The following is a 27,277-nucleotide window of genomic DNA, read 5'->3' as shown; positions in this document are numbered from 1 at the left end:
CCGCTAAGACGACTCTATCATTACACGGAGTTTCAGTTACTTGACATATTTAGTTCACAGTGATGCTGTAAACGTTAGAGAATCCCCGTCTGCTGTCAATACATCGGCATCTTCGGAGGGAGTATCGTTACAGAAAATGGCTGTGACTTCTTTTGTCGAAACTATCCCTATAAAGATTATGTGACAATTAGTCGCTAAGACGACTCTTATACTACGCTGAGTTTCAGTAAAATTTCATAATTAGGTAGTTCACAGTGAAGTTGCAAATATTATGGTATTCCCATCTGCTCTGAATACATGGCATTCGACGGGAGGGAAACGGACAACCCCATGTTTATCCTCTAGAATAAAACTCTAGTCCTTCTGTGTTTCATACAGCTAATGAACTAGGAAGCATGCTCACTCGCAAATTACAGAGAAACGTGTTTTGTTCTCTGCACTCGTTCGGACTGTGCCCCGGTCAACGCATATCGCAGCTCACATCGAGGCTCGGTTTAACGGCCACCTGCGTTTTAACTGCGCTCCGTCGTGGCTGCGCTGAAAACACCTGCTTCTTTAGAGCGGCATCGTAAAGGCACTTCGGCGTTAGCTCTATGTATGTATGAGGTAGTGTTGGACGCAGAGCGCACACTGTAGTTCTTTGTATTTCACATAAATTACATATACATCATTATATGTATAGGTACATACCAACAAAGCCCTATGCCAACATTATTGACTACCCCATAGCAGCTTCGTTGGTAAAACACGTTCATGGGGTGAAATGGCTCCTCAATTTTTTTCTTATGGTGAAAGGTCTGCCCAATAAAGAGTTAGATTCGACATTTCAAAGCTTCTCTACTGTGTTCTAGACCATCACTACATCGCGACAGTGTAAAGCTTTCTTCTGTTTTTATAATTCTTGGCAAGCGAAGGTCTAGTAGAGGTTGTGGTTACTGCTGCATAGAAAAGTCAAATGTGAAATGCTTGCACTGCACTTGCTTCTTTTTGTTGCATTGAAAAATCAAATGTCAAACGTGCGCGCTGAACTTCCTTATAAGGGGCAACTTGAAATCAAGAAATCGCCACAGACCAGTTCAGTGTTGACGGAGAGAGAACATGCAGAGTAACCTCATAACGACAAATTCGCACTGCGCCCGGACGGAGGAGGCTCATGCTTAAGGTGAAAATTCAAAGCACACTTTCATAATACAGAAACGAATTGAAGCACTGCCTGTTTAAGTACGTACTTTTTTTCTTCATTTATTCTGCAGTATATCTTGGGCGCGCTGAATTACCCGTTTCTTTACAGTAACGCCCTAGATACGAAGGATTTTGATAATTCATGTGTCTTTGAGAGAGAGAAAAATAAAATTTAATATTTTCAAAGGAATTAGGGCCCCAGTTCAGGTCTCCTGGTTGGCTAAGACCTCCCGGCCCAGCAGGATCTATTTTGAAGTGCAATTCTTCAACCTGTGTCGAATATTTACTTGCCATTTATTCTCTGAACTAATAATATGCGACCAATAATTTGTAAAGGAAGAAGTCGGACCCGGTCAGCTGTCGCTCACTCCTGCCCACGACACAATTTCACCTGAATGTACAAGTGTTCTGTTTCTAGCAACTTAAGCACTTTCTATGCCTGTTTAGGTCGTATACAAAATGACTGTTTGTATAATGACTACTACTTCAGGCATGACGAGACACACTTTCTACTTCGCACGTTGCCGCATCTTAATCTGAGTTCTTGGACTATGGTTGAAATGAAATTAAAATACTTTTTGTGTGCTATTTATAAACCGTTTATGATTTTTTTTTTCATCACGTGTTCTTTCAGCGCACATCTAAAGCTAATATGAAATGCAATAGGAAAAAATACGAATTTGGTCTACGTAAATGAACATTACTGGCATGCGGAACAAAATATCAAAATGACAGCGTAATGTTGATTAAAATACATGTCCTTTCCCTTCTTTTATTGCATATCTGCGTGAGTAAGATAAATCAATGGAACGATGAAAAATAGAAAGACTACAAGACAAAGATTTAATTTCCTCAATTCACGTACAAGAAGAAAAATAAAGCGAGACAGATCTATACTGATACATGCCTCCCATCGACGAGATTGTACAGAATCTTTCTTTTATTTTTAGAAATAATTCTAACTCCATTATAACTTAAGCTTGATTCTTGCTGTCTGTGAGAAAAACAAAACTTCAATGAAAGATGGCGTTAGACGTCACATAAAGTGAAGCTTGCGCGTTGGCTATTGCTGTGTATCAATGGATGGATGAATCACGGAAGTGGATGGGTGTGTAATCACATTTAGAAATGGCCTTATAGCAAGGAAAAACAACATTAACACGCATATAATAGCGAAGGAGCGTATACCGCTGTGCGATAATAATGAAGGTGTTGAAACGTAGTGGAGGCAGTCGTAGTATTAGGAAAAACACCGCCACTAAACATGCAGCGCCAACATGACAATCCGCCACGATATGAAAAGAATACGTGTCTTGGTGCCGATGGTGACTTTCTCGACGCACATAGAGGCATTTATTTGGCCATCTAGATAAGGACAGCACTTGTGAAAACAGGTCGGTTGCGCAAGTGCATACCGGTCCGTAATAAAAGTGACTGATTAATATTTTTACCAGCTGCTGCCAACAAGCCCAAGTAGAATATATCCTATATGCAAATGAACCTAGCAATTGTTACATATAATGCTGCGTACATATTGAAGACGAGGTCTTCTTTGCTGGCTTTATGCTAGTTCCACGTAGCTGGGATCTGGCCATGTATGTTTGTAACCTCTTAACAAAATGGGTTTTTCGTTGCTTGGAATTATCGGACCCCGTCATAAACTATCAAAATACAAGTGTGAACGAAACAAGGCCTCATAATAAGTCCCAGAATAGGTTAAATATATGGTGCGCTCTTGATTGCGCCAACATAGTCGTAAATCTCACGTGTCGCATCAAAGAGTACTATCTCCGCCATCGGCGCACCTGACTTCATTATCATACAAGAGAAAAGGCGCCTCAATCAAATTCGAGGCTCCAGATGACATCGTCGACGAACCTGTGTGTAAAAGAAATGCAAATGAAAAAGGCAGACATGGATAAAAGAAATAGATGGTACTGGGAAAATATAAAGCACGAGAATGGAACGAAGAAAATGTTGCAAATCACGCTAAAATACAATAAAATTGCCCAACATTGCATCAATTCAGTGCTTTACATTCAGCATAGATAAATGCACCATACGTACCTGCCAACTTTCCAGATTTGCCAACGTGACTTCCAACTTCCCGCCCATTTACGCAAATGTACGGACATGGCCATAAATTTTCGGAATAAATGCTCCTACCCAGGCGCGAAAGAAACCGTAATGCCAATATACGATAGGTACAAAGACGAAGCCACATTTAAATCCAAGCCATAGTGTGGCTGCAGTGTAGGCCTGATACACTTCGCCTTGCATTATCATATTACAATGCGCACAACAAACGAGACGGAAGGCAACGGTTGCACACCTTCACTTCGCTTTACATTGAGAGATACGTGGACGAGTGCGCGTGAGTTAAACGTCTAATATGCGTTGCATACCGGCTCGTTTTCTTACGTCCCGTTTAACGCTCTTTGAAGTAACACTAAAGGCAAATAGTAAGTCGACGTCGACTCCTTAAATATCATTCCAGAAACCTCGCAACGCTTGTTTCGAGCCGAGAAAAGTGTTAGTTTACGAGAAACCTGCATCTCAAGGGTCCGAATGCCTTTTTTGAAATTCAATTAAGTGGGGGAGTGGTGACGTTGCATACGCCATCACCACCCTTTGCTGACCTCGGGTAGCAAAACGTCGCCCTACAGATGGCGGCAGCGAGTCAAGACAGAGATACGGGAACAACATGTTCGTTGGAAAGGAAACAAAGAAACTGAAAAACTGACGGAACAGGGTGATACGAGAGGCGATCACCGAACGACAGGAAACATCCTGAGAGCCTAGGCAGGCAAATAAAAAAATGCCATTGGCGCAGGATGAAGTAGCCAGTGAATGGGAAATATACGGAGAGAAAAAACCTATCGTTCAAATACTGGTGCAAGCAAAGAATAAAGGTGATAGTGAACGTTGGTTACGAGAAATGCGTGGCAAAGAGAAGGCTGCACCTAGAATAATTTGGAACCACATAATATTATTAGGCAGGAAGTCGACAACTATACAACAACATATCCTAGACAAAGATGGAAACAAACTGGAAGGGGAAGCGGCGGTAAATTATATCCGAAAAATAGCAGCAGAATCTTTGCAAGGCCATGATGAGGTTGCATGTGAAGAAAAATGAGCATGAAAGAGAACCAGATGGAAAAGGAGCTGCAAAAGGATAGACAGTTGGACGAGTGGGTGCGGCAACATGATCTTGGATTGTAGCTCGAAGTGACACGGACACAGACTGTCTGCTTCTAGTTTGTGCTGGTGTCATTTCGCGCTACAATCCAAGATCATGATAAGAAAAATAGCTGGTGCTGACAAATTTCAACTGAGTGAAAGCCGAAGAGACAATTCCTAAGCGCACAGCCAAAGGAATAGGTGAGGTTCCCGTTTGGCTGATTAATGAACTACGACCAAAAAGTAAGGAAGCTCTGGTGAAAGTAGAGGAAACAAATATTAAACGGTAGTCGAATACCAGACACTGGGCGAAAAAGTAGAATTCACTTAATTTAAGAAGGGGAGGGAGGGGAGATAAAATTCACTCGTATCGACCGTTGACCATTACATCAGTAACATACAGGTTAGCAATGCAGGCAATCAAATTAAAGCTGCAAGCATGGGCAGAGAATAACGGCATTTTAGGAGAACTTCAGAATGGCTTCAGAATAGCTGGGCGTTTGGATGATAACACATTTGTTCTTACTCATAATGTTGGAGTATCAAGAGTAGAAAGCAGACAATTATATGTGGCCTTTTAGACATTGCAGGAGCGTATGACAACGTAGACCCACACATTTTGTGAGATATTCTGGAAGGGGAAGGATTATGCAAAAATTTTGTACAGCTTTTTAGGGAGATTTATCTAGAAAATACCGTTTGCGTTGAATGGGAAGTAATGAGAAGCGAGGAGAAAGTTGATATCAACAAGGCACTTATATAAGGCAGGGGTGCCCTTTATTCCCATTGCTGTTTATGATGTGCACGGTGAGGATGGAGAAGGCTCTAGAACGAAGTAATATCGGGTTTATTCTCACATACAAACACGCTGGTACAGTAGTAGAGCAGCAGTTTACGGGTTTATTTTGTGCGGACCACATTGTGTTGCTAGCTAACAAGCAAAATGATTTGCAATGTCTGTCTAATATCTGTAGGTTTGATATTTAGTGTTAGAAAATCAGGTGTTATGGTATGCAATGAAAACAGTGAACAGACAGTGGCGATACAGGCCCCAGAAATACCTCGTGTAACAGTATATAAAGACCTTGGTATATGGATAAACGAAGGCAAAAAGAATAACAGTGAAGGGGAAGAGAAATGCAGCCATAATGAAGCACAGAACGCTATGGGGATACAAATAGGTACGAGGTGCTCCGAGGTATCTGTAAAGGTGCAATGGTTCCAGGACTTACTTTTGGAAATGTGGTTGTTTGCTTTAAATCAGGGGTACAATCAGGACTCGGTGTGAACCAAAGGTAAGTGGGTCACCTAGCCTTGGGTGCCACGGTAAGACTACAAATGAACCTGTGCAGGGTGATATGGCCTGGATTAGTTTTGAAGTGAGGGAACCTCGCAGTGAAATTGAGTATGAAGAACGACTGAGGAATATGGAAGAAAGTAAATGGGCTGGAGAGTGTTGAGGTATCTGTACAGGAAAAACATTGATTCGCAGTGGAGGAAAAGGACCATGGAGCTTGCCAGCAAGTATGCGACCTATAAGGTGGGCAACATAGCAACAAAGAACGTCAAGCGGAAAGTCAGAGAGGCCGAAATAATCTCATGGGTGGAGGCAATGGTAAAGAAACCTGCCACGCGTAAATACTTAAGAGGAAAAAGAAGAAATCAGCAAAGAAACAATTCGTGATAACTCAAAAGGAAGCTCATTACTTTTCGAAGCGAGATGAGAATGCCTTAGAACACGCAGTAATAAAGCGAGATATAAGAAGGGGGAAAAACAGGTGCCTCCTGCGGTAAAGCTAGGGAAATAATGAAGCATATTTTATTAGAATGTGAACATATTTGCCCAGTGGTCGATTCAGGCATCACTGGCCTCTTTGAAGCCCTTGGTTTCAGGGAGAGCAGCGGAGAGTAAACATGTCCCCATTAGAGATTAGTAAGAGGTGATAGGAATGTGTGTGGAAGGAATATAGGGAAATGACAAAAACGGGTACGTACACAAAAAAAAAGTTCGCAATAGGGGGTCAGAAATTTCGGAGATGGAAATTCATCGTGGGTTTTATTTTTATTTTTTTTTCTGTTTAGCCAGGAAATCAGGCAGTATAATAGCTAGAGCTTGGTAGCGCAACTCACGACCCCGTTCCAAAGGAGACGCTCATAACATCCATCCATGCATCCGTCCATCCATCCATCCATCCATCCATCCATCCATCCATCCATCCATCCATCCATCCATCCGTCCGTCCGTCCGTCCGTCCGTCCGTCCGTCCGGAGCGGCGGATTCGCCGCTGCAGATGCTTTTTGGTCAAGCGGCCTAGACGTTTTGGGCATCCAGCGACATCACATGGAATTTGAATTCTCTGCTATTTGCAGTGTGTGCGCGTTTGGCGCGCCCGCAAGACCAGCGCTGCACTACGCAATAACGAAACTAGTGAAACGCGAAAGCCTAGGCGGCGCGTAGTCGAGCGAAAAGAAAAATCCTTGCTACCGGCTGCGTCGTTGTGAAGGGTAATTTCAAAGAGTTCTTTTTCCCAAACAGTAGTAGAACTGGATAAATGGCATTTTATTTCGTGTTATAATACTATACAAGGATGTTTTTTCTTTTCAACTAATGGTTGACTACTAGTGACAGAATTTAACTGAGAAGGACTTGAGTCATCGGGCATTTATTAATTAATTAATTAATAATTAATTAATTAATTAATTAATTAATTAATTAATTAATTTGTTTATTTATTTATTTATTTATTTATTTATCTATTTATTTATTGTCATACTCTGAAGGCCCGGGGGCATTACAGAGAGGAGTGGTGATTATTACAAACAAATTCGTTAACAATATTCTTGAAGTTTGTGGCGTCACAAATGGCAGTGATGGAGGCAGGAAGGCGGTTCCAGTCATTCGTCGTTCTTGGTAAACAGGAATCAAAATAAACGTTGGTGGTACAAGTTGGAACTTCAACCTTAAAACGATGATCCGTGCGTGACGATATGTATGATGGCGGGGAGATTAGCTCATCCTTAAGTGTTTCGTTACAGTAATAAATCTTGTGAAAGAGGCATAGGCGAAAGTATTTACGCCGTAACTCTAGGTTAGACAAGTCAAGGGTTAGTTTCATTGATGAGACACTTGCATGACGAGAATAATTCGATAAAATAAAACGAGCAGCTCGGTTTTGAATGGATTCGATGGTGTTTTTTAGCTTTAGAGTAGAAGGGTCGAAAATGGAGCATGCACATTCAAGTTTAGGCCTCACTAACGATTTGTACAGAAATAACATGACAGCTGCAGTTGCCGATAAAAAATTACCCCGTAAAAACCCAAGCATGCGATTAGCGTTACCGCAAATGTAATTTATATGAATGTTCCGTGTAAGATTGTGTGTAATGTAGATACCAAGATATTTGTATGATGATACATTTTCTACAGGTATGCTGTTAATATTGTACGTAGGAAGGGTGGTATTTCTGACAGCACGGGACACACGCATCGCCTTACATTTATTAGAATTGAGCTTCAGACCATGATGTTACTATGCCAATGTCTGATTGAAGAGTATCGCTGTCGCCAGAGTTAGAAATGACACGATAGAGAGCACAGTCATCGGCGAATAACTTAATTGATGATTTAATTTGGTCTGGGCGGTCAATAATATAAATTAAAAATAATAATGGTCCTAGAACCGAGCCTTGCGGTACACCGGAGGTTACTCGACCAGTGGAAGAGAAGTATTCGTTAGCATAAACAAATTGGGAACGGTTAGCCAAAAAACACTTGATCCAAGCAAGCACGTTAGGATCAATGTTGAGGTTACTTAATTTAGTTAAAAGTAATTAGTGTGAAACAGTATCGAATGCTTTGGCGAAGTCTAAAAAAATGCAGTCAATAATAACGTTAGCATCCATCGCCTGGAATAAATCATTAGTGAATGAAAAAAGCTGTGTTTCGCAGGAATAGTGTTTTCTAAGTCCGTGTTGGTAGGGGGTGAAAAATAAGTTTGACTCGAGAAATGAAACCAGGTGTGAGCAAATTATGTGCTCCATTTATTTGTAGGGAACGCTGGTTAGGGATATAGGTCTGTAATTAAGTGAGGAGTACCGACTGCCAGACGTACGGGAATCACCATCCCTGCCTTCCAATCATTCGCAACGATGGTGGTTTGAAGTGACTGAGCAAAGATTTCGCTCAGAATTATAGATGAATAAGTAATAGTTCCCTTAAGAAATTCCGTGTTGATACCATCTACTCCACTGCATGCAGAAACTTTTGAGGTCTGTATCAACTTTACAACGCCAGCAAGGTCAATGGTTATAGGAAGCATTGGAAAATATTGCACATCAGAAAAAACAGCGCTTGCGCACAGCACAGAATCCGAAAACACGGAGATGAACGCGTCCTTTATTACTTCACAACAGACACTGCGGTCCACAGGTTCGTTGTTAAGATCACACAGCTCAATGGCACTAAATTTTTTACCGTTGACCACACTCCAAAATTTCTGTGGGTTGTCTTTCAAGAAAGAAGGTAACGTGTGCTCATAAAATGTTGTTTTGGACTCTGCTACAGCATTCTTGTAGTCGCTAAGTGCTATTGTGTAAGCATTCCAACGCTCATGATTGCCAGTTAATTTTGCTCGTGGGAAAAGCCTTTTCTTTTTGTTCAGTAAACGCTTGAGACGCGAGTTGAACCAGGGTGCACGAGAATTAGAACAAATACGTTTTTGCGGGATATACCGGTTAATTAAGGAGTTGGCTTTTTCTTTGAATATTGACCAGTTTTCTTCAACCGATCGAGTGTGGAAACTTGGAATGTACTGAAACTTGAATGCGCCGGGGGAGTCTGTAATCGTGCCCTGCAGTTTACCCAATGTCTCAACTAGTAAGGCTCTGTTTGCGATGATAGTGACGCCTTAAAGGTTATCGGCCACTAGTCTATCACATTAGCTTTACTTAATATTTCCCTTTGTTTGCCCTTTACGTTTTCATATGCGTTGCATAATGGCCGGTTTTCTTATACCACCTTTACCACTCCACAGCCCAATTAGCCATTGAAACACATTAGCACTAGGAATAGGCCACTGTTACGGTGCATAGTACGTGTCCGTTAATTATACACGAACGTGCCTCTTCTCTGGTTAAAGAAGGAGCGTTAGTAATTGTACTAACAATCATTCAGAGCTATTATGACGTTGCTGTACCTTAGAAGGAAAAACGATTTTTTGTTGGTGTCGTCTTTACCTTCACCCCACTTCTTTCTCCTCATGAAATCTCCAGAATATCGTGCGGCGTTGTCGATAATTAATATTATAGCTAGTAATATTATAACATATATTATAATGTTATAGTTAGCGATAATAGTCTGTTCACTAAAGGTTTGACTTAACGTTTGCCAGTAGCGTCATTTAAAAAAATGTAATACATCACAATTTTCAGTCTTTTACAGCCTTCATACCATCGAGCATTTAACAACCTAAGCTATGAATTTCAAGGCAATCCTAATAACTGCGTGTATTTGGTTTCCTGCTTTAATAACTGCAGAGGATATAGAAAGTGGTAAGTTTTCGACGCCGAGCATTGGACTTTCTTTTGAATAAAGCATTCTTTTAGATTAAAGCAATACATGCAAGTGGTATGTTGAGCGCCAAGCGCACTATTATTCACGATTAGGGACTATGCATCTCTGAGTGACATAAAGAATTAGCAATGAAATGTACCTGTTCTATTGCTGCAAATAAGCAACTTGGGTTGAGTTCCTAAACCCAACCACTTGGGTTTCTAAACGCAACCATACCGAGAAAAAAAAAAAACGTGTGGTATGATGATAATGGTAATGGGCTAAAAAGATAAGTTAATAAATACCTTCATTTGCTGATATGACATAAAACCTGTGAACCACCTAGTTTCAAGCGCGTCGTTGAAGGATTAGCTCCGCATGAGATTCATAATGTTCACCTTTATTGCGTAGCCTCTGTATTTCACAGGATCAGTTGCCTTTTACTGAATTTCTCTTCCAAGCACGATAGTCAAACATGGTTTCACTACACTTCAAGCAACTATCACGTGGGGACGAGAAAATAGGCCTGATATAGGATACTGTTTATTCATGCGAAAACTCTTGACACAATACGAATCGTTACGCAGAGAAAAAGTTCGCGTAGATGATTTTCTTGCGCAGCAGTTCTTGCACTTGGGGCGTAATAATAATATAAGCTTCGAAATTGATAACAAAATCCACAATGTTGTTCTCGGTATGAGACTTCGCTGCGCGAAATGTATAGTGGTGAGCCATTTCTTCTCGTGACAACACATATTTTTCGTATTTCCAGAACCCTTTCAAGCCTGCAACCCGTTAGCCTGCGTTGAAGGAGGTAATGTACCGCTGCATTCTGTGTAATAATTTTTGTATGTGCTAAGTTATCGTGTTGATCGATAAATTTGAAAACAGAGAAACGTCTCACTGTTCGACTCAACACATAGGGAGAAGCGTCTTCCTTGTATGCCACGGACAGATATCTCTCTCGTTGAAGCATGCAGCAATAAAGCTCCTTTTTCCTGAAGGTAGCGATCCTGAAGGTAGCGATTCATGATCGTTAAAGCGCTCCCAAGAATGTCATATCATTCGACTGGTCAAATGTAAACAATTATTACACAAATTATTTCTCTATTACAAATACCAAACTCCTGCTCAGAGCTCGCAGCTACTTTCCCGTTTGTCTTGCGAGACTAGTGCAGATGCCAATATCATTCCAATTTTGTACGCCAAACTAGAATAATGTATTGGGTTTTGCTTAATAATGATTTAATCTTGCAGCAATTGTGTTGTTGCTGTATAGAAAACGACTGTACCTACACAAAAAGTTAACTTCGGTGAATAGTTTTGCAATCCTGAACAGTCTGGTGAACAAAAAAAGAAAAGTTCACCGGTGATTGCGATACCCCCTACGCGAAATTTGAGCGCAGCTCGATACATGTTTTCATTTTGCGATGTATTGACGTATCGCGCCACTCACCGCACCTGCTGGCAAAGCCGTGATGCACGAAGCCATATATAAACCGGCCACACATTTGCCGCTCCTGTGAACTGTACTTTATGCAACCTCAATGTTTACCCGGAAACGCTTGCGGCGAACACTGTGCACGAAGGCGAGCTTTCTCGTTCTTTTTTTTCTTTCCTCTGGATGGCCGGCGCTGCCGCTGCCGTGGATGCGCAGACCCGAGGGTCATCTGGTGGAGCTTCAAGGTGGCTTCCTCCCCTTTCCTCCTCGTGCTCCCCTTACCTATCACAGTCTTCTGCTTTTCTCCTCACTCTTTCGCCATACTCTCCTCGTCCGCTTTCCGCTTCATGTTTTCACTGTAGGCTCCTCCACTGATTTTCTCCTCGCGATCTGGTCGCTATCGCCTTCATTTATTCGCCACCGCACTCCGTGTTTGCTTGGTTGCGCCAAGAGAGGGAGAGGCACGCCAACGCTCAACGCAGGAACCGTCGTCAAATAGCTGCGCTCTAAAAGCCCGAGGACACCTAAGTATTGGTACGAGTTGTGAATGCGAAAGCATTTGAAGGCGAAAGTACTCAGGTCCATTTGAACGCCGCTGAGCGGTTCTTCGAAATTAGTGCCGCGAACATCGTCTTCCAGTTTTCCTGCGGCGTGCGTTATCGAGTTTTGCAATTTTTATTAAATAGTTTTTAATTGTGCATTTAGACGGTACAAATGTGGGCCTCTCCTAGCCAACAAATGGCTTGCGGGGATTGCCCGAAAGCAGGTGGCAGGTCAGGGCCTACACCACTGCCGGTTCACATCACGCAATAACCTGACTACGGAACAGGCAGGAAGAAAAGGAATCAAGCATAGAAAACAAAGATAACAGACTTCATTCCGACTGCCTAGAGCGAAATTCTAATTGGCAGGTCATTGAGAACACTTGGCACATAGAAAGGATCAATAAGGCTATCATATCTAGTCCGCACTTTGGGCAAAATGAAATGATCTCGTAGACGCGATGTTCTAGCAGGAACATGTGGGAGGGAGAATTTATTGTTCCGCAGATACGTAAGAATAAGGCTTTCTTTAAATATCAATGTGAACGAAGGCATACGTGAGCACAAAAACAGACTAGAACGGTTGGGAATCGGAAGACCATACGTCACGGTCATTAGAGATGTTAGTAAGCAACCAATCTCTTATTGCGCCGAAACACTGCACAAAAGTAAAGACAATGAACTCCGTAACGCAGCACACTGTATCCTAATGTATGAGCTCTCTCGTGATGCTTTGACAGACTATAGCAGACCGGCTCTCTTGCGCCGACGTTCATAAACGTTAGCCAAATGACTGTCCCAAGACATGCCGGAATTGAAATGAGCCCCCAGATATTTTACAGTTGAAAGGCATGGAATAGGAGAGCAGGCACAATTACTAAACCGAAATGAATGAAGAAACAAAGGAATTATGACAGGAATGCGTTTCAGGAATGCATTAATTTGTAGTTCCCCCACGGCTTGATGGTAATTAGTATGACGAGATACAAGAACCATGTCATATGTACGCTGAAAACTCGGAAATGAAAAATGATTTGAGTGAGACCGTTAACATTTAAGTTAAATCAAAGTGGTGCTAAAATCAATCCCTGAGTAGCTCCGCTCGATAACTGTGTAGGCCTACTTCTAATATTCCCGATTACTACAAGTTGTGCTCGCCCATGCAGATTATTTTCAAGCAAAGATACTAAAGGCGCACGGAAGCCATACCTATGAAGCTTGCAAAGTAAAACATCGCGGTTCATCGAATCAAAAGCTTTTCATACGTTTAAATATGATTCGCAAATAAATTCGCTGTTTTCACGAGCATTACAATAAACATCGGCTTATCTAAAGCTAACGTAGGGCCAAGCCCGGAGGCAAATCCTCATTGCTTTGGCGATGCGAGCTAATATGCATAATTGATGCTTTGAATGACATGACAGACCCTCATGAATACCCTTCGAGTGCCCCTAGCTAGCGTTCGCGCTCCGGCTCCTCGTAGTGCACTTCAAATATTGGATGCTCTAAATCCGATGCTATAAAGTTTGGAGAAGCAACATGGCTCCTCCTCTGCAGCCTTTCTGTAAAGAAGTCAGACAAGCTTCGATTTGCCAATGAAATGCCGGAGGCCTTAAATCCTGCATTATGGATATTCGGCCTCTTGTATTTAAGAATAAGTTTCCCATTATTGTCATGTGGCGAACCACGCGTTCACAATGCGAAACGATTATCTAGCTCCAAAGCTTTCAAGTGTGCTACCTCCAACGACCACAGTGAATTCTTCGTTTATATCAGGTGCGAGCTTATCTATATTGACGATCAAGTAACAACTGATGATAACAACCATTACGTGCGCCTGACAGTAAGACACAATATCCTCATTTTCATGCTAGTAGGTGTGCATGTTTCACCTTCAAGCCGTTTTTACACTGCGAGATAAAGCGCTATAATATCAGCGACACCTGGGCTGTGGAACATTGCCGGCGATTTCAGTGCCAGAAAATGCATCGTCAGGGAAGACGATTTGCACCTCTGCGTCAGATCATGCATTGTATTGTGCAAACGACAGCAGTCCTACACCCTTAATGGAACTGACATATAGCAGCTGCCTCGACCTAACCTTTGTGTCACGAAGCCTAACAACGTACACTGGTTTGCGGAAAATGAGACCAATGGGAGTAATAATATTCCCACTTATATAAAAATCAAGGCCCTAGGCAAGTTGCACATCACCGTTTCTTCATGCATAACCTGAGCAAAGTACAGGTCACTCACAGAGAAGCGGTGTCAACAAAAGGAAGAAGGTTCTCTATAAAACCTAGAAGGCATATTAAAAACTGCTACTCGAAACGCTGCCTGTAATTTCGCAACTTCATCGAAGTTCTGTGAACATGAAGCGGAACTGCAGCGACTTTGAGAAAGCCTTCGTAGTGCTGAACGACGGTATAGGTGCTTGAGAATGATCTAAGCCTAGAGGGAGGCGAGACGTCTGCAGAAGATTCAGCGCCGAATCAATGCACTCCAGTCTTTAAGATTGAAATGTTTATGCGACTCCCTTGATATATGGAGAATTATGGAGAATTATCCGCGGACTACGAACATTGCCACAGCCACATCGCCCCTTCAAGTGCCTTGGTCTCCACCAAGGTCCTCGCCAAATTGAAGTCACAGAAGGCTTCTGCGCGAGGGCTGCCGCTAAAGCGTCCGCGTTCACCACGAGTAATATAGCAAACACGCTCATGTCAAAAGATTCCCAGATGGAGAATCAATTCTCTGCAAATGAGCTTCAAGGAGATTTGGCAGTATGCAAGTGTACCTAGTCACCTGGACATGATGGTGGCTCTTACATGGGCCTGTGTAAACTCTGTCAAAGCCGCCATATTACAACGACTCATGGTGCAACGGATTGGTTCGTCCCTCGTGGAAGTTCTGCCGCCTGGCTCCTCTGCTCAAATCAGGTAATTCTCCCCTGGACCTGGGCCTCCTATGACACCATTGCACTTGCCAGTTGTTTTGGAAATGTGGGGGAGAGTATGCTACTGACGCGCCTAAAGTCGTACCTGGAGCATAACGAGACATACATACGGCTTCCAGCGTGGATGATGCTCGATAGATAACATGATTGACCTTGTCTCTTCCGTACAGCCACAAAAAGTCTAAAGATATTATCTGCGGCCATGTTCGTGCATGTGAAAGGCGCATATGACAATGTGTCACATGGAGTTTTAATAGATACCTTGGAGAACATTTGTTTGGGGGGCCGTGTCTACCAATAGATATACAGTTATTTTTAGGGCAGAACTTTCTTCATACAAACAGAAGATGCTACATCAACACACCACTATACTAGTCGCGGTGTGCCTAGAGGTGGAGTGTGGAGCCCCACTCTCTTCAACCTTGCACTCATCGACGTTATTGATGCACTTCCGCCGCCAGTGTATCTGTCAATATACGCAGATGACATCTACATTTTGGCATCAGCGGTGACGCGTACACATATATGTGCCAGGCGTCAGAGAGCGGCTACACTGACGTCAGACTATCTTCAAGAATGGGGACTTGAGCTGCTATCTGAGAAGTGCTTGCTGGTTGCCTTCACGCGCAAAGTGATAAGCCCATACATCATTAAACTAAACGGACAGGCTATTAGTTACGAGAAGGCCCACCACTCTCTGGGAGTATTAATAGATCGTGACCTATCCTGGAGCTCTCATATTGCCACATGAAAAACAAATTCACCATGATCACCCATGTTCTAACCTTTCTTGCGAGAAAATCGGGGCCTACATTTGTACAAGCAATGCTTCAACTTTGTACTGCACTTTTCCTCTGGTTTATGCGCTACAGTTTGCCTGTGCTGGGCAGGACCCGAAGAACAAACGTACACGTCCTTCACTTGATTCAAGCTCAAGCGCAGAGAATACGCTTTGGCCTTCCGAGATCAGCATCTTCAGCAGCGACTGTCGCCAACGCGCGTGATCACGCAATTACAGCATATATTCGCGTCGATGCCTGTAGAATGCACATCAGGCATTGCATCCAGATTTCATCAAACCATCTCCTCTGATTTCCTGCTTCTAGGCCGCACTCTGCGTTCAGTGATAATATTGCTTCGCACAGTTCGGTGCTTTCCTCCAACTACCCGCCTGCAGCAAGACCAACATTATGGTCGTGCTGCCTACATCACCTCGAAGCCCTCCTAACCATTCCTGAAGTCCAAAAGAAAACGCAGTCGTGACTTTTAGCTTTACAACAAGCCGCACAACTGCTCCTTCTTCAGCTACGCAGCAGACGCCTTCACATTTAAACGAATGGTTCAGTCGCTTCTGCAAGCTTAGCAGGAGCAGTCGCTGTTCCCGCGAAGTCCGTCAGCATAAAATTCAAGACATTGCATTTTACATCATCGATGGCTCCAGAACTCGCCGCCCTTCATGCTGCTCTAGGATTCGTAACTGAACCGTTACAGACATCGTCCTTCTTCTCCGACTCCAAGACCGCTCTCCAGCGCATCGTGTCGCTACTTCGTCATGGACGCAATGAACAAATGTTCGCTATCATAAGCCTTATTCATCACCACGTAATAGAGAAAAAACACAACATAGTTTATCAGTGGATACCGGACCATTGCGGTCTATACAAAAACGACTGTGTAGATGAGGCCACCTGATCTGCTCACGATGGCCTCCACTTTCTCGCTATACAGTTATCCAGAATCGACACAAATTTAGGGCTTCGTTCACTCGCACGTGAAATTACATTTGCACAGTGGAACTCGACGGAATTTACCAACGCTCGTGTCCACAAGTTGGATCTTAATCTACGGTTACATCTTCCGTCATGACTATCTAGAGCTGAGGATACGCTTGTGTAATATTTGTGGCTCCGCGTGGCCTTCGCGATTGCTTGCTCGTTTTGGTACGGAATCGCCAATAGCCATACATGCGATAACTCTAGGCGCGAGGAAGCAATCACGCCCCTTTTCTCTAAGTATCCCCACTTCAGTGCGCCCAGGAAAGAACAGGAAAGAGGGTTAGATAGTCTTGACAAACGCCCTTTCGTGGAAAAAACGGTCCTGGGACACTGGCCGACACCATCCTCAGCACCGTAGGCTTTAAAAGCGTTGTTGCACTACTTGCAAAGAACTGGTCTTAGACACCGACTTTAAACGGTGTCGTATCTCCCTATGTTTTCTGCTCTTTCCATTTTTTTTGCGGCATTTCTATTATCTTTTGTTCCCCTTACCCGAAGGACTTATTTCCTGTTAAAATAACAAAAAATTCATGATCACCATGATTATTTTCATACTAGGTCATATATACAAACTGATACAGCCAAGAAGCGTGTCCATGTGCTGAATTCTATACTACGGCACATACCTTAACAAGAGAATCGGCCATAGCGTATCCGCGTGTTCATTATGTTGATTAATTCCAATAATATTCCAATAATACTCACAACGAGGTATTGGAATAAAACCGGGCGGTACATATCGTGACAAGCAATAACTCTTTGAGATAATCGCCCCGTGTCGATAGTGGTTACAATGTCTATGCTATGGAAACCCCTTGGATTGGGCACGAAGAATATCCGCATGTCGATGATGGTGGTCACGATATCCATGCTATGGCACTTACGCTCGAAGGGCAACCAACCAAGTAACGACCAGTTAATTTAAGATAGAAAAGATGATGTGAAGAAATTTAGAGCAATATAAAGTTTGGTACATTTCATAGCGTGGATGATCGGGAGCACATGCGCCCGCCAGTTTCTATGGGGCCAAAGACGAAGGATCTAAATGAACAAGATTATAGCCTTTTATTAACCGCTTCGTGAAAGCTTCCCTTCACATAGCTTTTGGAATTCACAGCAGATCTGATTTTAGGCGTGCAAGAATTATCTTCTGAGAACTAGTTAAATACTTAAATTTATGAAGGCTGGGTCGCGCGAGCGTGTGCTTTGTCGGTCAAGTTTACCGATATTTCTGCGTTTGCTTGAGATATGTATTAACCCTGCAACCAATACCCTATGGTAAACATATGTATGTGTACCTCCATCACTCCCCCACCAAACGGAGAGGCTTACCTCTGTAGAGAAATAAGCGAGAAAAAAAGGAGAGGAACGGAACCCATGTTTTAGCTGACTGCAGAATGTGTGGCTATCCTGGGTGATGGATATGTGCTAACCGTATAAAAAAGAGAACATCCCCATTATATATATATATATATATATATATATATATATATATATATATATATATATGTGTGTGTGTGTGTGTGTGTGTATTCCTTCAAAAGAGAATCTCAACGAGCGCTTTCTATTTGTTCGTGTCGTGCAAAACGCTCACTAAGCATGTACAGACGACGTTTTGCAGACGCGTTATGTACATACATATCTGGCCACAAACACAACTAGCCTTACATTCATGTAGCCATACAACGCTTCAGAAGTGCGTTGTTTTACACATCTCTCACAACTGTTCTAGACATGGGTAAGAAGGCGTTCTGTGGGCGCTCTCAACGGCTGTAGGTGAAGTTTACTTTGGCTCGTCACAGTCGTCTATAAAACGTCTTGTGTTTAGTGGGTCAGCAGCATTTCTGATTACGTCTAGGATGTTATGTAAGAATTTTTTAAAGATGCGTTTGAGTAAATATCTGAATGAATGTTCTTGCCTTACAGCCAAACTACTAAATGAATCGCTTAACAGCAGCGTTGACCCTTGCACGGACTTCTATGCACATGTTTGCAATGGATGGGAAAGCCGTAATCAAGGTCCAAGTCTTAGCGGGAGCTATGATGTTTATCAGGATATTGATAACAATATTACTGAAAAGCTAAGCTGTAAGTCGTTCTTGTTTCTTTGGAATTCGTGGCAATCGTCGCTGCATACTTGAATTTAGCTTGAAACGCGCTGTAGATTATCTGAGCGATCTTGCAATCACTTGGTATGCGTTCTAGAAATAAATCACTTTCTTGTGTTTTGGTGTCAAACACTGAGACGCGAGGATACCACTAAATCAAAGCTCAAGGTTGATCAATGAAGTGGCAGCGCCCTTACTCTTTGCGAACATAAGATATAGATGTGAATTCTTGCAATACATATTCTGCATTTTTGTTTTGGTGTAGCTCGAGGAATATATATATTGAGATTAGGAATTTAGAAATATAAATAGTAAAACTGCGGCCTTACAACCGTAATGACAATTATGCACTTTGTGGTAAACATGAAAATGTTCATGCGCAAGAAGTGGCTTCTTGCTTTTGCTTTATGTCACTTTTTAATGTCATTGCTAGCACATTGAACCTCACAGTAGTGTAATGCATCACCTGTTTTACCCGGCTGTGTTTTCCCTAAGGCGCTTGTATGCGTTATTTAGATGAGCAAGCTTTACTGAAAAAATGCATGCATTAGGATGCCAGCTTGAGTATAAGTTGCTCTTGTTTCGGAGTGTGCGGAAATCTTCATCGATATCCAATACGTTGAAGTTTTCAAACATTTTTGGAGCTTATGTTTAATTACTAGTGTATCTTGATGTTTCCGCTGGCGATAGTTACACATTCATTATCCCTGGAAGTATATGCTTCAGCTGTAACAAGCTTTGTTAGACGACGCCACATTGATAAACAGGTGATGTATACTGAACTCCCAATACATCTCTGCTTACAGATATTCTTGGAAACAGAACTCTGGTTGAGAGCAACCAAACCATAATAGACAAAGTGACAATCATGTATAAGGCGTGTATAGGTAAGTTAGGTTATCACGTGACGGCTGAGCTCATCAATGCATAAATATGTTCTTTTTCATCAAGGAATTCAAATAATAAATTGCCTAAAGAAGGCAGCGCACATGGTGTTTCTTCGCAATAATGTTATGAAAAGCCTCATATGTGTGCAGTAATATTTTAGCTAAATTTCCCAACTTGGTGCCAGCTATCAAAATAACTACTGCAAATCTTACTGACCGATACACATGTTAAATAATTCTCGTAACAAACTGCACATGTGTACATCAAGCTCGAAGCGTTCGCTGCCACTTGCGTGTAGCGTAGGCGACGTTGAGTAATTTCTTTTTTGTACAGCCCAGCGGCTACGGCGGGTTCATGTACACGCGCGGTTTCTTTTTTTTCAACCATGTTGCTTCCATGTGGGATTGGTCAGCTGGAAGTGATTTATCAAGACAACAAGAAGCAGCCACAAGTGAATAATATTTGAGAAGTTTAATATTTGCAAGGAGAATCTCTCCACTTCGAGGAAAGTTCATTTAAGCATGTCTGCTCATTATCAAGCCATCGAGAGCACAGTTTTTAAGGACGATGGGAAGCATCAAAAGGCACAGACCTAATAAAGGCCTATGTTCATAGCTTTCTATCAAATCAATAAATCTGTTGCTTCTCTTTTCCATCAGAGAAGAGAAATGCACGTGCAACAAATGCATCGCTAAAAACATTTTCTTTACACCGGTGTTTTGGTACATCAAAATAGCTGATGTTTAGTATACTATTATTGTGCACGATCAGGCTCGTTTCGTTCGCATTTCACCGTACTGAAACATTTAAACTCGAATGTTTGCAGGCACAATTATTGTGACCACAGCATGACTTCATGGGTTTAATTAATATACGAGGGTAATTTCTCGACACAATATGCATGTTTTTAATGCCCTAGAGTTGACCAAGCAGTAATATGTCTCGTTTGACCAGCACAAGCACTTGGACATGTACAAAAGACTGCTGTTTGAGAAATTAGAATTGTTGCTCTGTCACCTGCAGTTCGAGTTTTACTTAAAGACAGTGGCTACATAAAAACACCGTTTCCTCTGAGCCCTACACTGTAAGTGTAGCCCATTCAACAAATCGGATCTGCGGCAGAGTGCATGCATTGTAAGGTAATTCCACTATACCTTTCACCTATATCTTTGACTTCTCTTTGGCTAAAATCATGAAAGATCATTAAACTTTTGTTAAATCTCAAAGCTGCGAAGTTATATGAAAATAGCATCGGCCCAATATAATACATTTTTTCATTGCTGAAAATATGAACGCAGTAAATAGCACTGACGTCAGTGCTCGTCCACCACCTCGGATTAGTCAACGTGCACCTAATATTAGTGCATGAAAGGTTTAACGTTTCGTTCGTATTGAAATGCGTCTTCTGCGGCCGCGATTAAATTCGCTACCTTGACCAACGCCATAGATGCAAAGCTGCCTCAGCGGCCAGAGAAGTGTTGCTTTTATGGGAATCCGTTTCAGTAAGGTCGTGTAGATGCTACACTGTTTCCTGCGGTTCTGCTCCTGCACACCCTACGTCATTTGCTGGCTTGAAAAACTTACATTGTGTTTATTGTTCAGGAATCGCGGGAACGGGCCGCACAGTTACTTTAATTGTATCCAGTTTGTCCACAACTGCTATCTTGTCTAGTAGCACCGTTTCCTTGCTTTGTTGCGCCGCCTTTTCTCTACTCCGCACTCCCCCAAAGCATGCGAGCTGCCACGAGTGAAGAATGGCACGGCATTTATTCCCTGCGTTTGTGACTGCTTGAGTCTCGACCTGCCTTCACTCTACCCCGTTTCTGCCTTTCAATCTAACGCCTCCCCTCTGGGCTGGGCGCCTTAGTACAATAGCAAGTGCTGCAGCTTCTGTAATGCTTTTGTATGTGTTTTTTTTTTTTTGGGGGGGGGGGGGGGGGGTTACAGCAGTCGAGAGCAATGAGCTTAGTATTGCTACGAGGTCCTGCCAGCAATAAAGCTGAAGAGGGAGAGGACGACTACGCTCGGTGATGTTCGCGTGGTTCGGTAGTCATCTTGAATGACATCCGAAGCGTGCTTTTATATATAAGCTGTAAATATATTACACGTCTTTTCTTTACCGTAACATTTTGGTGGAGATGCGTAGCAACATAAAGCTCCCGGAATGGCAGGCCCTGCAGCCGCGCACGGTGGCTAGTGAAGTATAGGCGGCTAGATTCCTACAGGCAAAAGAGCCCAGTCCCCAGTATAGGCGGCCGCAGAATGCGTACGGGAATGTTGCGCAATAAAAAAAAAACTGAGAAGCAACGTCTTTAAGATATATATCAGTTTACAATTGTATGATGCTGTCGAAAAAATAAAAATTCCGCGTCTAGCTTTTGTCGCAGGCTTCGAGAAAAGCAACTTCCCGGACGCTTTGCCAATCACACTTGTTCGCTGTGTTAAAATATGAACGATCTTTTTTGTGATGTGAATGCGCAATATTCACGACTGATTACCTGCTGGTTGGCCAGAAGCATTTTCAGCCACAGCCGAATCCACGCTTCCAATATGCCAAAGCTAACGTCGGTGATCTCAAACACCCATTTGTGCAAGCGCTGGGGTCCGATGTCTAGCGTGATTGACTGGAACTCATCAGATGCGATGGCTGTGTTGTTCTCTGCGTGTAGCGTGGGTGAGTATTCGTCGTGTTGGCGATCTGCGGCCGTGGCGGGAACGATAGACAGCTCGGTTCCGTGTCGACGAGCAGGCGGTTGCCCCTGATGTAGTCGACTACGAAGAATAGGCGGCTTGCGCGAGGGCCGATGTCTGATGCCGCCGTTTGCGACTGGCCTGTGCGTTTCCCGTCCACATACATGGCTGGGTGGAACGACTCCCTTGTTCGCGAAAGCGACGGTGGCACCAGCACAACTTGCGCGGCGAGTCCCTAGGTGCGCTGCGACACTGCGAAGACGAATGATTGCGCCGAAGTTGGTCGCCAATGTTGACAACTGCCGTCAGCTCCTCCTGTGCACTGGTAAGGCGGTCGACTGTTTTCTCCACGCGCGAGAGTCGGTCTCCTGGCCTTGAGGCTCTTGCTGCGGCGATATGAAGCTGCGCCGGAGACGAGCAGCCGCATATGCGGTCAGCGAGTGCAGCTAGCCAATCGAGCGTCGTCTCGTCGGAATCCGCAAGCACCATGCGTGGGGACTGGGGGAGCAAACGAAAGCACAGCTCGCGCAAAATTGGATGCTAGCTCTCGTTTGCGGAGTGGCCAGCCAGCAACTGACGCAGGCGGTGCCTCGGAGAGTAGCTGCTGGAGCCTTCTGAATTGCGATGGCTCGAGGCGCTACAGTGCGTTTCAGGTCGACGTATGCTGGCCGAAAGTGCACCCACTAGCAAGTAGTCTATGGCATCCGCGATATCGGGCAGGTACAGTCACGTGCAATGTGACCCGCAACACCGGAGCCCGTGGACGAAGTGGCTCGAAGACTGTACGGCTGCTCAGCCACAGGATAAGTTCCAGACCCTAATACAGCTTAAATTAGCGCTATTTATTAAGCCGCTATTTCCCATATCAGAGCTGCCGCGAGCCCTGGAACCCCTTCGACCACGAAACAGGGTGTTGCCAGTCACATTGCACGCGACTGTACGTTGCTGTCTGTGAAGTGCTGCACTAAAGTTGAAAACGGGCCTCTACTTGCACAAATCAAACTCGATGATTCTAGGGCCAAATGCTGGGAAGCTGAAGCTCTGCGACAATGACAGGACACGTAAATGTGGCGTCGTCTCTGTCAGCAGGAGTAGGAGCAGCGTCTTCGATGGCTAGTGCTCGACAAAAGAAAGAACGTAAATGTACTGCGTCACCACCTGTTCGGAGCTCGGTTTAGCGGAGCCAATATACGTTTTGACAGGTTGAGACGGAGTGTCGACTGGCTTTATTCAAAAGAAAAAAGAGGTTTGCCCAGTGGCTGTGGTGGCGCCCCCGTCGGGCGAGCAAAGGGAAACGACCCCTACGGCCCGGCAACTTGCATTTACAGGGTGAGGGGACGATGAAGTGCGGGTGGTCGCTACAACCTAATACATTTTCCACCAGCAACTCTCGAGTATATGACGCGCGACCAACGTCTAGATTTATTGATTTGCTGTACGTCTCGTCAGTGACATTACATGACTGGGCAGGTGGAGGAACTGCACATTGTATTTTGTTATCTCCTCCCGGAAGCTCTCAAAGGTCGTCATGCGTTTGGATACCTTATTTTATTTACGATACTCTATTAATAGCTCTTTATTTGGTTACAAAACTGCCAATCTAGTTTTCGTGCTCAATCGCCCCCCCCCCCCTCCCACCTAGTGTAAAACCTATTTACTTCCCTTCGGAGCATTCAAATGGGGTCGAGAATGCAGTCAAGGTCTCCTGTTCGAAGTCTGCACTGAAGAAGTCATGCCCACATCGCACAGAGAAATATTTTGGAGGAACACTTGAGCCACTAGATTTTCACAATTTCCTTAGCATCAGTTGGCCTTCCTGGGCGTAAGAGTACTGCAATAGGTAAAGATGGTAGCGAGAGTGTCGGAGCCAGACAGTAATCCAAAGAAGTAACAGACTGTCAGCATTCCGCAACTTCACGGTGTTTCCCGTGGTCTAAAAGAGTGGGACAAAGGTACGGGTGTAACGTGGTCTTTTCGACAAACAAGCTATGCGCCGCTGTAGACAAGAAGGCAGAAGGCGAAGCATTCATGGGTGCTCGTTCACGCACCGCTGCAGATTGGTCGAGTGTGCAATAGGCGTTGTATAGCACGTTCCGCTTCCTTTCGGGAAATGTTATGTCGACAAAACGGGTCGTTGTCTGAGTAATAGATTTATTGACCACAAACCTTCTTGGAGGAGACAGCTGTGTTGAAACTTATCATTACATTGTAAGGGATCCTGCAGTGCGCCAACGTTTTGTAATCCAGGGTACTTTCGAGATTCAAAAACAAGGTGACCAGAAATATTCAAGATACATTTTTTATTAGCAAATCGGGTGAAACATGTGTCTTGAAGCCATCCATTATGCTACGTGCCGCAGAGTCAGTTTGGTTAGATATGCCGCACTGAGTTACGCTCAGACATCAATGTTTATTCCCCACTTTCCAAACTCCTTGATCGAGACAGTATTGTGGCGACACCCAGAGAGTCAAGAGAGCAAAGACGTAGTGAAAAGGTTCAAACTAGTTATTTGTGTCGCCTTTTTCATCTGTATCGCTTCTGTCACGCATGTTGACACACGTGCTTCTTTATCGGGTATCCACGTTTCGCCTCCTAAGGGATGTTATCGCAAAGCCCAGGACGCGCCTGCATATATCGGAAGTTTCTCGAATGTTATCGATGGTTCTATCCGCTGTCTTTTAAAAATGATCAAGTTTTACATGCCAAAACTACTTTCTTATTATGAGAGACGCCGTAGTGGAGGATTGTGGAAATCGCGACCACCTGGGCTTCTTTAACGTGCACCTAAATCTAAGTACATGGGTGTTTTCGCATGTCGCCCCCATCGAAATGCGGCCGCCATGACCGGGATTCGATCCCGCGACCTCATGCTCAGCTGCCTAACACCATAGCCACTGAGTAACCACGGCGGGTTATCCGCTGTCTGTTGTCCCCGAACCTTGTGGGGTCTGATTTCATGTATGTGCGAGGCAAATGCTGTAGAACTTTCTGTTAGACACGCAGGCACCAGCGATTACTATGAAACCTTCGCAGACTGATGTATAAAAGCCGACGCGCTTGACCCGCTGATCAGAGTTTCGACGATCGCATCTGTGTTCGCCGCTATCGTTGTACTTTGAATGTAGCCTGTTTTTGAGGGCAGAGGTTCGCCCAAGAAAACACTAGCTTCTCCATTCACAGTTTTGCTGCCTTCTTCACCCTATCTACCGCATGAAAATATACACGCTCTCAACCACCCCCCGATGTGGCGTGCAGACACGCAGCAACAGCAGGAGTACAGTAGACAGCTTCGCTCTAAAACCCGGGCGGCGTCTTACTGGGCGTCGTTCGAGAAAGGGAGCGACAATACGGTTGCGTAAGTTCTGAGCGAAAGATAATCCTTCAGCTAAATTAATGTCCTTTTAACACCTCTAACAGCAATACGAACATAGTGGGCTAAAAATTCTTACAGTCACTGCGATATAGCAAAGCGGGGAACTTGGCGGTTGGTGCGGGCGATTATAACAGGGCCTCTAAAAAGGGGGGGAACGAAACTAGACCTAGCGATGAGATTAAGGATAGCCTGATTTTGTATCACCGGAACCTGTTTGCAAGATACGCACACTGCAGAGAGCGTATCCTGAGGCACCTATTCATCAGACGACTGCCGCGTCGGCTGAATCGTGACATGTCAATCTTCAAAGGACCCAGTTGCTATAAGGCGAAGTTGTAAGCACTCTGTGTGAACGCGCTTTGTTAATTGCGCACTTCTAACACAACTAAATATGAACATATGCAGTGATTATCTGCACGTAGGTGCATTTCGAATAAGTGCATGGTAATTTCAGAAATATGAATTATGTGCAAATGCTGCCCCTGCAAATTTCTTCCGCTGTTGCTTAAGCTAGAGCTGGGCTCGGCTTACGTGAACGTCAGGACCACTGATATCGCACCGGATAAATTGCTAGACGAAATACTCGCAAAGCACTTTACATTTTTGGCTTCGAAAGCTAGGATACTCCAATGAACACACCCACTGGGTACCAAGACATCTGCTTTAGATGTTGAATTTAATGTACGAGTATTATCAGTCCACTAGTTATGTTTGGTGTAGATTCAATACACATAAACATATTCTGTGCTCTTTTGATGTCAGCGGTATTTGTCTGCAACATTTTTAAGCACACATATCAGCCCGGATAAGAAACATTGTGACTATACAAAATGTCCTTTTACATCAAATGCAGAACAACAAATCATTAGCATTTCTTTTGCCTTAAAGGCATCATGCATTGGTGTTATAAAATTTGTTGAACTGCTGTGTTCCGTGGTCCTTACAGTGAAGCACAATAAAGGGGGAAGTGCTTGAAATTTTAAAAGCGTCATTCTTTAGCATCCTGCACAATTAGATAGCGTTTCAGTACGTGTTGTGAAAAGTACCTGTATCTGGTACACGTAAAATGCGCTGTGTCAATTACATTCCAGCCCATCTTTCACTTGGCTTAGTTTGTCTTCGTATAAGATGGGAAGCAAAATGCGGAGTGGGTAAACCGCAAACCTACAGCTTTTACGTAATTTTGCTGGAGACAACATTATGAAGACAGCATAGTTTTGTAGGGCACGTTAGGATTATTTGCATTTACTTCAATTTCTGACTAATCGCTGAATAAATTTCTTTAAAGCACTTCCAGATGCTCGGGAGGCTTTTATTAGAGTGCTGAATGAATCCGGATTTCCTCTCTGGCCGATTCTCACCGAAGGAAACATCTTCAGCTCCACTAATTCTGCAGATTTACTTCGGAATATGAGCATTTCTACAATTGCCCACGTGGACGTTGTAGATATGAAAGCATACGCCACGAATCCGCAGAATCCTTATTCAATGGTGGTAAGTTATTCAGCATTTATATATTTTTTTAGATGTCACGATAGTTTAGCTGAGTACGAAACATGTAAATTAATATGTCTTCTTAAGAGTCC

General features: G+C 43.6%; 1 long non-coding RNA gene across 2 annotated transcripts; it reads left to right on the top strand.

Moving 5' to 3' along the window:
* The first annotated feature begins 1,076 nt into the window (after nucleotides 1–1,076).
* LOC129381664 (uncharacterized) lies at nucleotides 1,077–27,179 on the top strand. Of its 2 annotated transcripts, none has more exons than XR_011891337.1 (6): nucleotides 1,077–1,162; nucleotides 9,796–9,915; nucleotides 10,689–10,730; nucleotides 18,557–18,718; nucleotides 19,545–19,625; nucleotides 26,980–27,179. It is a non-coding gene; the product is annotated as an uncharacterized lncRNA (long non-coding RNA). The 2 variants fall into 2 exon arrangements; XR_011891338.1 differs by having other exon boundaries at nucleotides 1,077–1,221.
* Nucleotides 27,180–27,277: the final 98 nt, after the last annotated feature.

Source organism: Dermacentor andersoni, unplaced genomic scaffold (assembly GCF_023375885.2).
Source record: "Dermacentor andersoni unplaced genomic scaffold, qqDerAnde1_hic_scaffold ctg00000041.1, whole genome shotgun sequence".
Classification (NCBI taxonomy): domain Eukaryota; kingdom Metazoa; phylum Arthropoda; class Arachnida; order Ixodida; family Ixodidae; genus Dermacentor; species Dermacentor andersoni.
The sequence above is the reverse complement of the archived record's forward strand: the minus strand, read 5'-3'. Positions and strand labels throughout refer to the sequence as shown.